This window comes from Atractosteus spatula, chromosome 25, assembly GCF_055471065.1.
Source record: "Atractosteus spatula isolate fAtrSpa1 chromosome 25, fAtrSpa1.hap1, whole genome shotgun sequence".
Lineage (NCBI taxonomy): Eukaryota > Metazoa > Chordata > Actinopteri > Semionotiformes > Lepisosteidae > Atractosteus > Atractosteus spatula.
The window spans coordinates 11,406,881-11,419,974 of record NC_142730.1 but is presented as its reverse complement, the minus strand read 5'-3'; the positions used below and the strand labels follow the sequence as shown (position 1 = coordinate 11,419,974).

Below are 13,094 nucleotides of genomic sequence, written 5' to 3'. Positions count from 1 at the left end.
TTCCTGTTAGTGCAGAGGACTTTGTAGGCAAGAAAATGGAGCACATTTGTGAGCAGTGAAGATGGGAGTGAATGTTGGTGGCCAGGCAGGGCAGTCCGTGTAAATAGAACAGGAGACTTGTTTGTTGTGGATTGTGTAGAGGAGGGTGATGATGACGTTAGTGGCTTTAATTGATTATCCACTGTTAGATGATCACATGGATAATGAGGTGAGGATTGTTGCTTAGGTTTCTTAAGTTCGGGCAGTTGCTAATGTTACACTGTGTATCAGATGCAGATAATTTTGAGGAATACGAAAAGGAAAACATCTTGTAGCTGATGCTGATGCGCCAGGGAGGCTGGAGAAAAGTTGATCCCTGGAGCCAGCAATACGAAATTACTGCTCTATATATAACTGCTGATGCAAATAACTTCCCCGTGCCTTGTGATAACTGGTTTCCAGCACTGTCTATAGTTACTTGTGAGTTATGATTTTTACACTGTTGTTCATTGTTATTCGTTGGATATGTATGTTATTCAGGTACAGTTTATATACTTTTAAGATTTATCTTATGATGTAGCCATGCAATGCCTGTGATAATGCCTTTTTTCCCATCAGGTCCAAAGAAAGTGCATGTCCTCAGCGACTCTATGTTGTGGGGGCTGGAAACACTGATGCCAGCAGAACAGGTGTGGCTGCACCCTGGCACAACACGCAGTGCCCACCAGCACCTGTACCACCTCCAGGCCCTGAATGAGGATACATTACTGATCATTAACATAGGGACCTATAACAGAGCCCAGGGTGACTCCTCCTATGACATCCTTAGAGCTAGGAAAGAACATACTGTGGCAGTAAGAGCATCTCCTTGTAAGGTTCATATGGCAATTTTCTCAGTTTTGCCACGGCTCTGGGATGCCTCTTTACTGCTGGAGCTGTGAAAGAAGCTCCCCGGGCTCTTTCACAGCTCCCCTCTCACATGGACCATGTGCAGCTCCTCAGGAGCAACAGAGTGCTTCTGCAGAACCAGCAGCCCGTTGCTCAGGCCTTTGCTGCTGATGGGTAAAGGAAAATTTCTTAGTATATTTTACATTTCATTTCTCATTATTTTAGAACTTTAATTTGATATATTTTATTTTACTAGCGCCAAATTTATTTTTTATAATTTACTTGTTTACTTTCATTTTGTGATATTTTGATTTTAGTTTGTCAGATCGAATGCACATTTGACCAAAGTCTTGTAAATTATCACTTTTTACAAGATATGGAAAAAAGAGCAACAATTGACTCCAACGCAATTTTAATATTCATGACTATATTTATCGTTCATACCTCATATTATGTATAATAATGATTAAATTTATCATTTATTTTAACTGTTTTGTATAGATGAAACCTTTCCAAAATGTATAAATCATTAAAGACGATTAAAAGCGTATTGTAACACATACGGCCTCCATTGCTTGTGAGAGCTGGCTGGATGGATCAGATCACTGAAGACATGCGGAAAGTGAACGTCACCCCGGAGGACACCTATGACCACGCCAAATGGAGACGGGCGTGCCGACAAGCGGACCCTGCCGATGCGGTATTAACGCTAGGATGAAGAAGATTCATTTTAAACACTAAGTTATGAATGCAGATGCGATCGGTGCCATTAGCGCTCAGTCTGTGCTGCTAGGCTCCGCCCCCTCCGTGACGGAGCGCAGTGGGCGGGGCGCTGTTCTCCAGCCTGACTGGGAACACGGACCCGCTGATCTGTTTCACACCACAGGAAGCCCGTTTCCGCCAGGGAGTAAAAAAAAACGAGCTATGGTATCTCAGAATTCCGACTTCAAGTCTCACAGTTTTGACGTCAATTCTGGCGCCAGCAATGAAAGTACAGTAGGTTGCTCATCTGGCATAGGAAATCCACTGTTCACAATTCAGTCCAGGTACAGTGCCACATTCTACTGATATCTTCATACATTTCACAGACTTAAATAACATCTGCGTAAACTGTACATAGACTAACGTAGCTAAGTTTAAAAAAAACATATGCAAGAGCTACTTTGGTTGAGCAATTTAACCTTTTCAAGTGTGACCTAATTAATGAGTCAAAACTAACAGTAGGCCTGTACTCTTGTGGGGGTTTCGTCTGTGTGTATAAGGCAGCTCCTGCAAACACTTTACCAGCAGCTATTTCAGCACAGTAACATGAATGCAAATTTGTGGGGAGTGTTGGTCATCATTGCCTGTCCTGGACTACTTCTAAATGTACTATAATGCATACTGTTGGAGTCTGGGCAAACAGGAGGCTAGGTAATTACACTATGCTAACTAATCAATGCTGCACCACTGTCCCATGTGTGCTTCCTAGGCCACAATTGCAGGATGGAGGATCTTATTGATTTCCTCAGGGAGAGGGACATTCCAGAGTCCACTATCGGAAAAATGAAGGAAGTAAAGGTAGTTAACAGAATGGATGTGTTCATGTTTATTGTAACTAACTCCCACTGACCTACTGTAGATATTAACAGCACTTTCAGTACTGTGAAAAGTCAGAGACCACCCTTTCGTTTATTTAAATTCCCGTCAAAACGGCCATTAAGTGCAATTAATTTATTTTTCAATGTCAGAAATTATTCCAGGAAACATATTTAACACAAAATTACACAAAAGCATCCACATCTAAATATAACGTCAGATCTTTCATTGTTTAGTGTGTCCACCTTTTGCCTTTATTACAGCTTCCATTATTTACAGGAGACCTTCTTTGAGTTTTTCAAATAAATCCACTGGGATATTCGTTCATGCTTCTTGTAAACACCTCCAAAGTTCAGTCTTAGAAGTTGGTTGTATTTTCTGCTTCTGCCGATCCAAATCCAAATCCACTCAATGACTCATCGTCCATAAAGCCTTACTTACCTCAAGTGTCCAGTTTTGGTGTTCTAGGGCAAATTTTCTTCTCTTCTGTCTATTTCCTTTTCAAATAGTGACTTTTTGACAGCTACACACCCCTTCAGACCCATTGCATTGTGTTGTCTTCTTACAATGGAAGTATTGACAGAAACACTTGTGGATTTTTTTCAGATCTGATGCAGGAGTGATAAAAACGTTCACTTCTGTCTATGTGATAGTGATGTCTACCAGGCCTTGCACGAGTCCCATTTTCTCTATATATTGTAGTAATTTTTAACTCCAGTTTTGGAAACTCTTGTTTTTCACTTATTTTCCTTTGACTTATATTTTCCTAACGCAAGTGAATTATCTTAATATTATCAGAAATATCGCCTCTAGCCATTTCAGATGCACATGACAAAGATATGTGCAAGGCAGCTGTGGTGTGTTTGGGTAGTAAGTGTCCAATGTTAGTGTCTACCCAATGTTAGTGTCACTTTTAATGGAAAGTGTTCTAATATAATGTCAGTGACAGTTTTGGGATCAACTTGTGTTGGGAGGACACAGCTGTAACTTGTTTGAATGGAAGGGTGGAAGACTTAAAGTGCCAAAAGGGTGCACAAAAGTAAAGAGTGGACAAACTAAATACTGATTGATTTGATATTATATTTAGTGTACTTTTCTGTCAAATATGTTTCTTGCATTATTTTCTGACACCAAAAACTAAATAATTTGCACTGAATGGCTGTTTTAACTGGAAATTAAATAAATGCAAGGGTGGTCTCTGACTTCTGCACAGTACTGTACAGTATATTGATATTTTCATGTATAGTAGATATTTTCACTTTATACCTCAACAATCCCGAATGGACTTTTTCCTTAAACCAGTATCAGCATATTGATCCACATAAAATGATGCTTTAAGTATGGTATTTTGAAACTGAAAATTGGTAACACACTATTCATTTTTAGATTGATGCCAGTGTCCTGATGTTAATGACAGATGAACAGATGAGGAATTATTTGCCGTCTTATGGGGACAGATTGGCAGTGATGGGATATTGTAGGAGACACGAAAAACAGCCCAACAGTAGGAAATCAAAGCTTTTTGATAGACTGAAGTCAAAACTGAATAAAAGAAAAAAGCATAAGCACCCAGAAAATATCACTCCTCATCAAGAGGTGAACACAGAGAGAAAAGTAAGGAAAGTGGAGTTGGGCTGGATGCTGTATGAGGAAGGAAAAGGAGGCTTTATCCAGGTGAGAACCAAAAAGGGTGGTGGAACACGAAACTTAAGTGTTTCAAAGCACTGGAAAAAAAAGACCTCATAGCGGAGGCAATAAGTTTGTTTTTCCCAGATGGAAAGAATGCACATGGAAATATTTCTGGGTTTGAGGTGGATCTGACAAATGACCAAGAAGTTTCCTTAGATGAGGACAGTACAGTGGGAGCTCTATATGAAGCCTCAAAGTTAACTGTCATGAGGTTCTATCAGTCAACCAAAAAGAAACATGACAATGGTGGTGTGGAGACACAGCAAGAATCAAACACTGCAGGTCCCTCACAGGAAAACACACAGGAGTTTCCCTCTACAGACTCACAAATTGATCCACCATTGGAATTAGAAACATTAGATGTCATCTATGTTGGAAATACTGGAAATGATTTGAACTTAGGCAGTGATGACGTGGCACAATTTTATCCTGCAGATGTCACAGACGATTCCGGTTTAGCTCTGCAAAGTTCTACTATTGGGGAAAATGTGGAGGATAGTAATATCATTACAATTTTCAATGGAGACCTCTCTGAGATGGGAGAACAAAGTCTAGAAGACACTTTGCCTCTGGCACAAGAACTCAGGGAACCAGACAAAAAAATTCTTGTTGTCCATCGCAGCCAAATACTATCTGAGCTTATTGAACATTTCACTGAGGAACACCTTTCATATACTCAATCAGAAATTCAAGTAAAGCTTCTACTATCAAATGGGCAATATGAGAATGGATATGATGAGGGAGGCGTTCTCAGAGATTCCCTCTCTGAATTCTGGCATGAATTCTATTAACAATGTACAACAGGTAGCACTTCAAGATACCATTTCTCCGACATGACTATGGCAAGAAAAAGTGGCAGAGTATAGGTAGAATTATTTCTTTTGGTTGGCAGAAAGAGAAGTATTTGCTCATCAAGCTTGCTCCTGTAATCTTGGAACAGGCAGCTCTTGGATATGTGAAGAGTGATCTTGTTGACAATTTTCTAAAGTATGTCTCAGAATCTGACCGTTATACCTTGGAATGTTGTCGCAGAGACTTCAACAGTTCTGGCCAAGATGAATTACTGGAAATCTTGGACAACTACAGCTGCTGAAGAATGCCAAGTGCACACAACATTGAACAAATTCTGCAAGAACTGGCTCACAAAACCCTTACTCAAGAGCCTGCTTACACTATGTTATCGAACAGTGGGAAAGTGTACTCACTCCCCTCAGCAAAGCCCTTGAGAAAATGGAAGCTGTGTATGAAAACTTGCAGCCAACGGCAAGGAAAAGCATGTGGTCACTGAAGTTTCCCTGCACAATGAATGCACAGGAAAAGGAAATATCAAAGCATATTACAACATACCTGCGAGAGTGTGATGGAAGGAAACACAGGCTCAGATCTCTTTCTTGGCAAGACTGTAACTGTTGACTTCACTGATATGCAAGGATTTGAGAGAAGACTTATGGCACATACATGTGGCTGGTATTTGAGAGTGTCTATTCATTATGATAGCTATCCTGACTTCAGGTGTGAAATGAACAAAATTTTGGAAAGTAATATGTAATATAATATGGGTAATGGACATAATTTAGTATTTTAGTCTGTCAACCTACAGACTACCCAGATAAGAAATATGTGCATATTTCACCATTCAAAACTTTTGGTAAGGTATACTTATTCACAGTACGCATTTAAAGGCCATCTGACCAAGTCTGTACCTTTATACACTGTATATAAGCATATAAGATGATAATATGAGTTTTGAGTGTACTTATGATAGAATGTTCACCATTTCACTTAAGAAATTAAAAAGTCTCAGGTTAAATTGCACTTTTATTTTTGTCATTTTGGTACAAGAATATCTTTTAGACTGATTGTTCATATATTGAGTGAGAAACTAATGGATGTTTTTTCACCTTCAAAAAAGTATGGTGATGCAGTTTAATAAACACGTTCTTTTTTTGAGCCATGTGCATTCTCTACCAAGCACTTGTGCCAATGAACTCTGCTGCTATCTAGTGTCTAATAATGTTACAACTTTTGCGTTGTATGTTATTTAGTCACAATATGGCGGCAGAGTTTATTTGCACAACAACTGGACAGTTCATGACGAAGATGAATTCTAAGTGCTCACTTTGGTCAGCACTTGATTTAGAATTAATCTTTGTCATTAACTCTTCAGTTAAACGTTTCTTGGGGTAGCGGTAACTTTGCAGAACCTGATTTTTTTTTTATTTGTGTTTGACTTGTTTGGTTATTTGTGGATTTTATCCGACATTTTTATGAAACGTGCAGATGAGTTCAAATTCGATGAGTTCAAATGCCTTGCGTTTAGTGAATATTATTTGTACTCTATTTTCTCTATCAGTCTCTCGACAGATATCAACTTTGATTTGGTCAACTGCTTGCAAGTAGTTCTGTGCTCCATATAAACATGGGGAAGGCATGCATCACTGAAGGTCGTCCACTGGGAGCGCGAGGGTTGTGAGTCGGACTTATTCTGTGATTATTCCAGGCACGATGACCAGCAGCTGACCCTGCATATGTAAATAGTGTCATAGTAGTTTTAGTGTCCTGTGTAGCTATATAAGTGTATAGCCTGTTGTTAAGTAAGGATGACCCTAACGATGTGTATGTGTTCCGTCAGTCTCCTCATGTGTATGCATATCCTGCGTTCGGTTTTTGGTTTACTTATCACGTCTCCACTAGTCCTTTGTCCTGAGAGAACCTGTATACGCTACATTGGTGTCAGAAGCGGGCAGGATGGACAACCTGTGGCAGACACTAGCTGATTCTGTCAAGCGCTGGCTGACCCTAAAAGAGACCGAGCCCACCGGCAGCACACACGGAGCCTGAGCAACTCCTGGGTGTGACAGGTGGCCACAGCCCTTACCAGGGCTACTCAGTAGTGGTCCCGTCGGTAGAATTGGGGCGACTGCCCGCTACTGCCGCCCAGCGGGTGCCCCAGAGAGGAGATGCCCTCCCTGCCGGAGCCAGCCAGCTGTTCCTACACCCGCGGCGTGGTTGCGACCCGGTCACTACGATGGGGAAGCGCCTTGGGAGACATACAAGGCGCAGTTCCAGCTCGCGGCCCGGACGAATGGCTGGAGCCGGGAGATGGCCGGCCTCCTGGCGGCGGCGCTGGAAGGAGCGGCCTGCCAGTTGCTCCTGGATGTCCCGGAGGAGGACCGAGGCGAATACGCGGCGCTGGCAGCAGCTCTCCGGCTGCGCTTCGGCGTGGAGGAGGCGCCAGACCTGATGCGGGAAAGGCTGGCCCTGTGGCGGCGCCGACCAGGAGAGCAACTGGGCCCGGTCGCCACTGATGTCGTGTTTCTCCCCCACCGGGGATACCCGCTGTAGCCGGGGCCTGTACCTCCACTACCGAATCGAGGACCAACCCTGCCTGGCCCTGCTCGACACAGGCTCATCGGTAACCCTACTCCGGCCGGGCGTCCTCCCCGACACTGAGGGTACCAACCCCCCAGGATTGGAGGCCTCCGGCCTGCGGATGAGGACCGTGACGGGACAGCTTGCCATCTGTCTGGGTGCAGCGATGGTGCGCCACCCCTGCTACCTCACACCCATCCAGGAGGACTGCATCCTGGGGCTGGACATGCTGCATCGGGCAGGGGCCAGTTTGGACTTGGCCCGGCAGGAGTTGGTGTGGCAGGGAGAGCGACTTCACCTGGTGGAGGGCAGGCCCGGCGAAGGCCGAGGGACACGGGTTTGCCGGAGCTGGCGGAAAAGAGGCAGTGGTGCCGGGGCGGACCAGGCCTGTGAGCCGGGGAGCGAGAGTGCAGGATCCTGCCCCTGAGTCACCAGGGGAACAGACAAGGCGGCGGTGGTGGCGGGGGCCAAGCGTTGAGTGGAAGCGAGGCGCGCCGTTGAGAACCTCTACCAGCGAAGCTGCGAGGGCCTCGATCGGGACCAGCGGTAGCGGCTCCAAGCGGTACTCGCCCAGAACGAGGACCTCTTTGCAGCGAGAGGTGAGGACTGCAACTGCACTGCCCTCATCCAACACGACGTCCCACCGGGGACCGCCGCCGAGGAAAAGATCCAGGAGATGTCCGCAGTGGGGGTGACTTAGCCCTCCGCGAACCCGTGGTCGGCGCCAGCTGTACTGGTCCGAAAAAAAGATGGCTCGTGGAGGTTCTGCGTGAACTACTGCAAGCTGAACGAGGTCACCCTGAAAGACTTCTGCCCCCTGCCGAGGATACATCACCGGGTCGACCTGGTTCAGCTCCCTTGACATCCGCTGCGGCTACTGGCAGGTGCCGCTCGCTCCCGATGCTCGCCTGAAGATGGCCTTTTCCATCGGACAGGGCCCCTGGCAGTTTACTGTCATGCCCTTTGGCCTGTGCAATGCCCCGTCGACGTTCGAGAGGCTGATGGAGAGGGTGCTGGCATCGGTCCCCCGGAACCAGCGTGTGCTGTACCTGGACGACCTGCTGGTTCATGCCCGGGGTTTCAACCAGGCCTTGACGAACCTCCAGACAGTGCTTGCCTGCATCCGCCGTGCTGGCCTGAGGCCAAACCCCCGCAAGTGCGAGCTCCTGCGGCGGGAGGTGACCTTCCTGGGACATGTTGTTGGACCGCGAGGGGTGGCTACAGACCCAGGTAAGGTCGCCGCAGTGAGAGGTTGGCCGACTCCCCACACCGCCGCGGAGCTGCGGAGCTTTCTGGGGTTGGCCTCGTACTACTGGAGGTTCGTCCGGGACTTTGCCAGCATCGCTGCCCCGCTGCACCGCCTCACCAACAAGGGCCGCCATTTCGACTGGGACTCAGGCTTTGAGACGGCTTTCGGCCGGTTACGCAAAGCCCTGGGGGGGGCCCCCGTGCTGGCCTACCCCGATCCGCCGTTACTGTATATCCTGGATACCAACGTGAGTGACTTGAGGGTGGGCGTGTTGTTGGCGCAGGAGGGGCCAGATGGGGAGCGTGTAGTTGCCCGTCGCGAGCTGCTGGCGGTGATGGCGGCGGTCCGCCACTTCAGGCCGTACCTGTTCGGGACCCAGTTCTGGTTGAGGACCGATGAAGTGTCCCTCACCTGGCTGCTCCACTTTAAGGAGCCGGAGGGGCAGATGGCGCGATGGATAGAGGTCCTGCAGGAGTATGACTTCACTGTCGCGCACCGTGCGGGATCTTGCCATCTCAATGCCGACGCTCTCTCGCGGCACACCGTGAGGCCGTGGACTGCCGCTACTGCGCCCAGCGGGAGCAGCGTGAAGGGGCCGTCCACACCGTGGCGGAGGTGAGCGCTGCGGCCATGGCCATGGAGGGGCCGCTGGGGGTGGGCCTGTCAGACCTGGCGCAGCAACAGGCAGCTGATCCTGACGTGGGGCCGGTGCTCCGCTGGAAGGCAGCAGGAGCGCGGCCTGTGCCGGAGGAGCTTGCCCCGCACCCAAAGTCCCTCAAGGCCCTCTGCTCCCTGTGGGAGGCCTTGGAGGTAAGGGACGGGGTGCTGCGCCAGGGGTGGTGGGTACCCTCCAGTGGCGAGAACCGGTGGCAGCTGGTGGTACCACAGTCGCTCCGAGGGGCTGTGCTTCGAGCGGTGCACGGCCAGCCAGGCGTGGGGCATTTCGGCTGTAAGAAAACCCTGCAGTGTTTCCGAGGCCACTTTTATTGGGGTCTCTGCCACCGGGACGTGGACTGGTACTGCCGAATGTGGGCGGTGTGCGTGGCGCAGAAGGGTCCCCCCAAGCGCTCTCGGGCCCCCCTCCAACAACACCAGGTGGGGGCTCCTATGAAGCGGGTGGGGGCCACCTCCACCTTGCGCTCTTGGCGTATCGGACCACGGTCCAGGAATCTACTGGGTGCACCCCGGCCTTGCTCATGCTGGGCCAGGAAATGCGAACCCCGGTGGACCTGGTCTTCGGCCCGCTGCCCAGAGACGATTCGGCACCGCCGGCTGGACCAGACTACAAGTGGGACCTGCGGCAGGTGCACAGCTTTTCCCGGACCCACCTGATTCAGGCGGGAGTCTGGCAGAAACGGTACTATGACCTGCGCTGCAGGGAGCCTGCCTTCCAGCCCGGGGACTAGGTTTGGGGGTATAGCCCGCGCCGCCGCAAAGGCCTCAGAGAGGCTGAGGTCCTCGGGGCGGTGGCCGAGGTCTGCTACCGGGTCCGGTTGCGAACACGGGGGAGAGTGGTGGTCCTGCACCGAGACCGGCTGGCACCCTACCGGGTTCGGGAGGAAGAGCCCCGCGGGGAGGATCCGGAGGAGCAGCCGGGGTCGGAGTCGGCTGACAATGGGGCGGCCGCTCACGCAGAGTTCCACAGCCTTTAGCCGAGTATGAGGACAGCCTGAGGGGGGTGTTCGATGTCGGCGGGACACCAGACACTTCAGGTGGGGGCAGTGTAGCGCCCTCTCCCGATGGTGAGGAGGAAGCGCACCTAGGCACTCAGGGTATTGCGAAGCAGGCTGGGAGTTGTAAAGAGTGTTATATTAGTTTAAGTGTCCTGTGTAGCTTTGTGTAGCTTTGTAAGTGTGTAGTCTTCTGTTAACGAGTTACCACCCTAAACTGTGTATCTGTTCCATTGGTCCCCTTATGTGTGTGTGTAAATCCTGTGTTGGTCTTTGTTTTGACGAGAGAATAAAAGCAGTTGCTTGTTTCGCCATCTCTTCCGCACTTGTCCTTTATCCTGTGTGAACTCCAAAACGCTACAGTATCATATTTTCAATTTCTTTTTTTAAACTTAAAAAAATTGTTTGCCCAGCATAATTTTAATTTTGCACGGTAACGATGTATATCACGATATAGATAGTTTTCTCATAATTTCAATAGAACATGGTTTAAAAGGAGTACAACTTTTTTATTGCCTGGAGTTAACTATTAGGTTATTATTAACTGTTGGTTGGCTACTGTGTTGTTCACATTGAACTGAAGTGCATGTCGAACATTTTAAGCACATTTTTATTTTGCAGAACTTAAACAATAAAATAAAGTTATGAACAGGAATTAAATAAGTAAATATGTAATACTTCAAACAAAATTTTCACCGACTTAAATATATAATACTTCAAATAAAATGAAATAAGTAATAATTGTAAGAAGATGACTGGAGTGTGTAAAGTCAATTACACACGGAGAGATTTAGCCCTCTGGCTTGAGTGCAATATAAATCCCGAAAGTGAATCCCAGCAGGACTGACCTCCCCATGGCCCCGCCCCCTTTTTAGATGCTGTGCGCAGTCATGCCTCGACCAAGTCACCACAGACACCAATGGAAACAGAGCAAACCGCTCATCTCCACCTTTTTACAGTATTTCACTGATCTGGCACAAATCCACGTTTGGATTAGGTGAGTCATTGTAACTAGACTAATGGTTACTAAGAGTTAGGTAACTAATCACCCAACTCGTCAATTGTAACTTTAGCTAATTGCATTAATGAATTAAAGACTTGGATATGTGAAAACCTTTTGTCACTCAACTCTTTTGCCTCCAAGATTCGGCACGTAATCTAGGCGTCATCTTAGATACAAGACTCTCATTTAACTCTCATGTTAATGCACTATCGTAGGTGTGCTTCCTACAGTTAAGAAACATTGCAAAACTAAGGCATCTTCTCTCCACTCAAGACACAGAGAAACTAATACATGCCTTTGTATACAGCAGATTAGATTACTATAATGCCCTACTATCAGGGAGCACCTATCGCACTTTCAACACCTTACAGCGAATTCAAAACGCGGTTTTGTGTATTTGTTACTAGGAGTAGAAAGTACAAACACACCTACTGTATAGTTAGCTCTCTCCATTGCCTTCCTGTCAGGTACAGGGTAGACTTCAAAGTTCTTTTACTTATAAGGCTCTCAGAGGTCAGGTGCCTGTCTGTTTAATGGAGCTGATTAATGTATACAATCCAAGTCGCCCACTTAGATCACAGAATGCAGGTCTTCTTCTTAATCCACGTACTGTATTAATAAAATAACAGCTGGAGGTAAAGCCTTCAGCTACAGGGCCCCTAGTTTATGGAACAATCTGCCAGCCTACGTACGGGATGCCAAGTCAATCTCAGGACTTAAATCCCGACTGAAAACCTATTACTTCAGCCTAGCCTACTCACACCTTACATCAGCAGTTATGGCTGCTGGTGCTGCTGTACATGCCATTGTGTGTCTCTGTGTTGGCCTGCCAGGTAGATACATCTGTTCTGACCAAACTATCCTATTCTTCTCCCCACATGTCCGGTTGGTGCCACGGATCCAAGGGGGACATCACGAATATAGCCATCGTTTAGGGAGAATTTGCTGGTCTACAGGGATCTGCATGGAGTACTGTCACACAGAAGGACATGATGGAAGGTTTAATACTCCACACTTAGTACTTTTTTTGAATTGTATAATGTTAACATGCCCAGAGGGGTTGGGCAGCCAGTTGACCTTGGACCCCCAGAGGTTTTTCTTCTCCTTACTGAGGAGTTTTGGGTTCCTCTCCTCTGTTACACGGTGGCGCTGTTACAAAAGTAGGCAACGTTCCTTTTCACATGACAAAGATAAAAGCTAACAAGTCACTCTTGGTTACGTCTTCTCAAAAAAAAAAGGTGCACAGTAAATTTGCAGAGAAACTTTCCAATGACATTCAGTTTTCAATACATATTTCTGAAAAACGACGATAATGCCCAAGAGAAGACAGGGAACTGTACTCGCTAATTTTGGGTTCACAAAACAACCCAAAATGGGCGATCTGACTGTTGCTGCTAGTGGTTGCTCGTCAGACAGTTCAGCTGCTGACCCGCCTGCCTGGCCTGCCCCTCCGAATACGTCCACCAGCAGCACTGGCTCCCCAGAGGAAGAGGCTGGTCCCTCTGTGACCCCAGTCGGCACCGATCTACCAGCTAACTGGACCAGCCAGCAGTGGACAGAGTGGAAAAACGTAACCCATGGCTTTTCGTTAAGAATGGAAACTTGGGATGCACACTGTGCAGAGATGCAAAGAGTCTTCTGCTGTCAGAAAAAGCACTTGGCATGC

General features: G+C 47.3%; 1 protein-coding gene and 2 pseudogenes across 1 annotated transcript in view; all 3 read left to right on the top strand.

Annotated features, from left to right (window-relative positions):
* LOC148815446 (uncharacterized) overlaps positions 1–13,094 on the top strand; it is a 54,333-nt gene that overhangs the window by 14,786 nt on the left and 26,453 nt on the right. The gene's annotated exons all lie outside the window — the stretch shown is intronic.
* LOC148815448 (uncharacterized) lies at positions 2,353–4,633 on the top strand (annotated as a pseudogene).
* On the top strand, positions 4,671–7,479 carry LOC148815447 (uncharacterized; annotated as a pseudogene).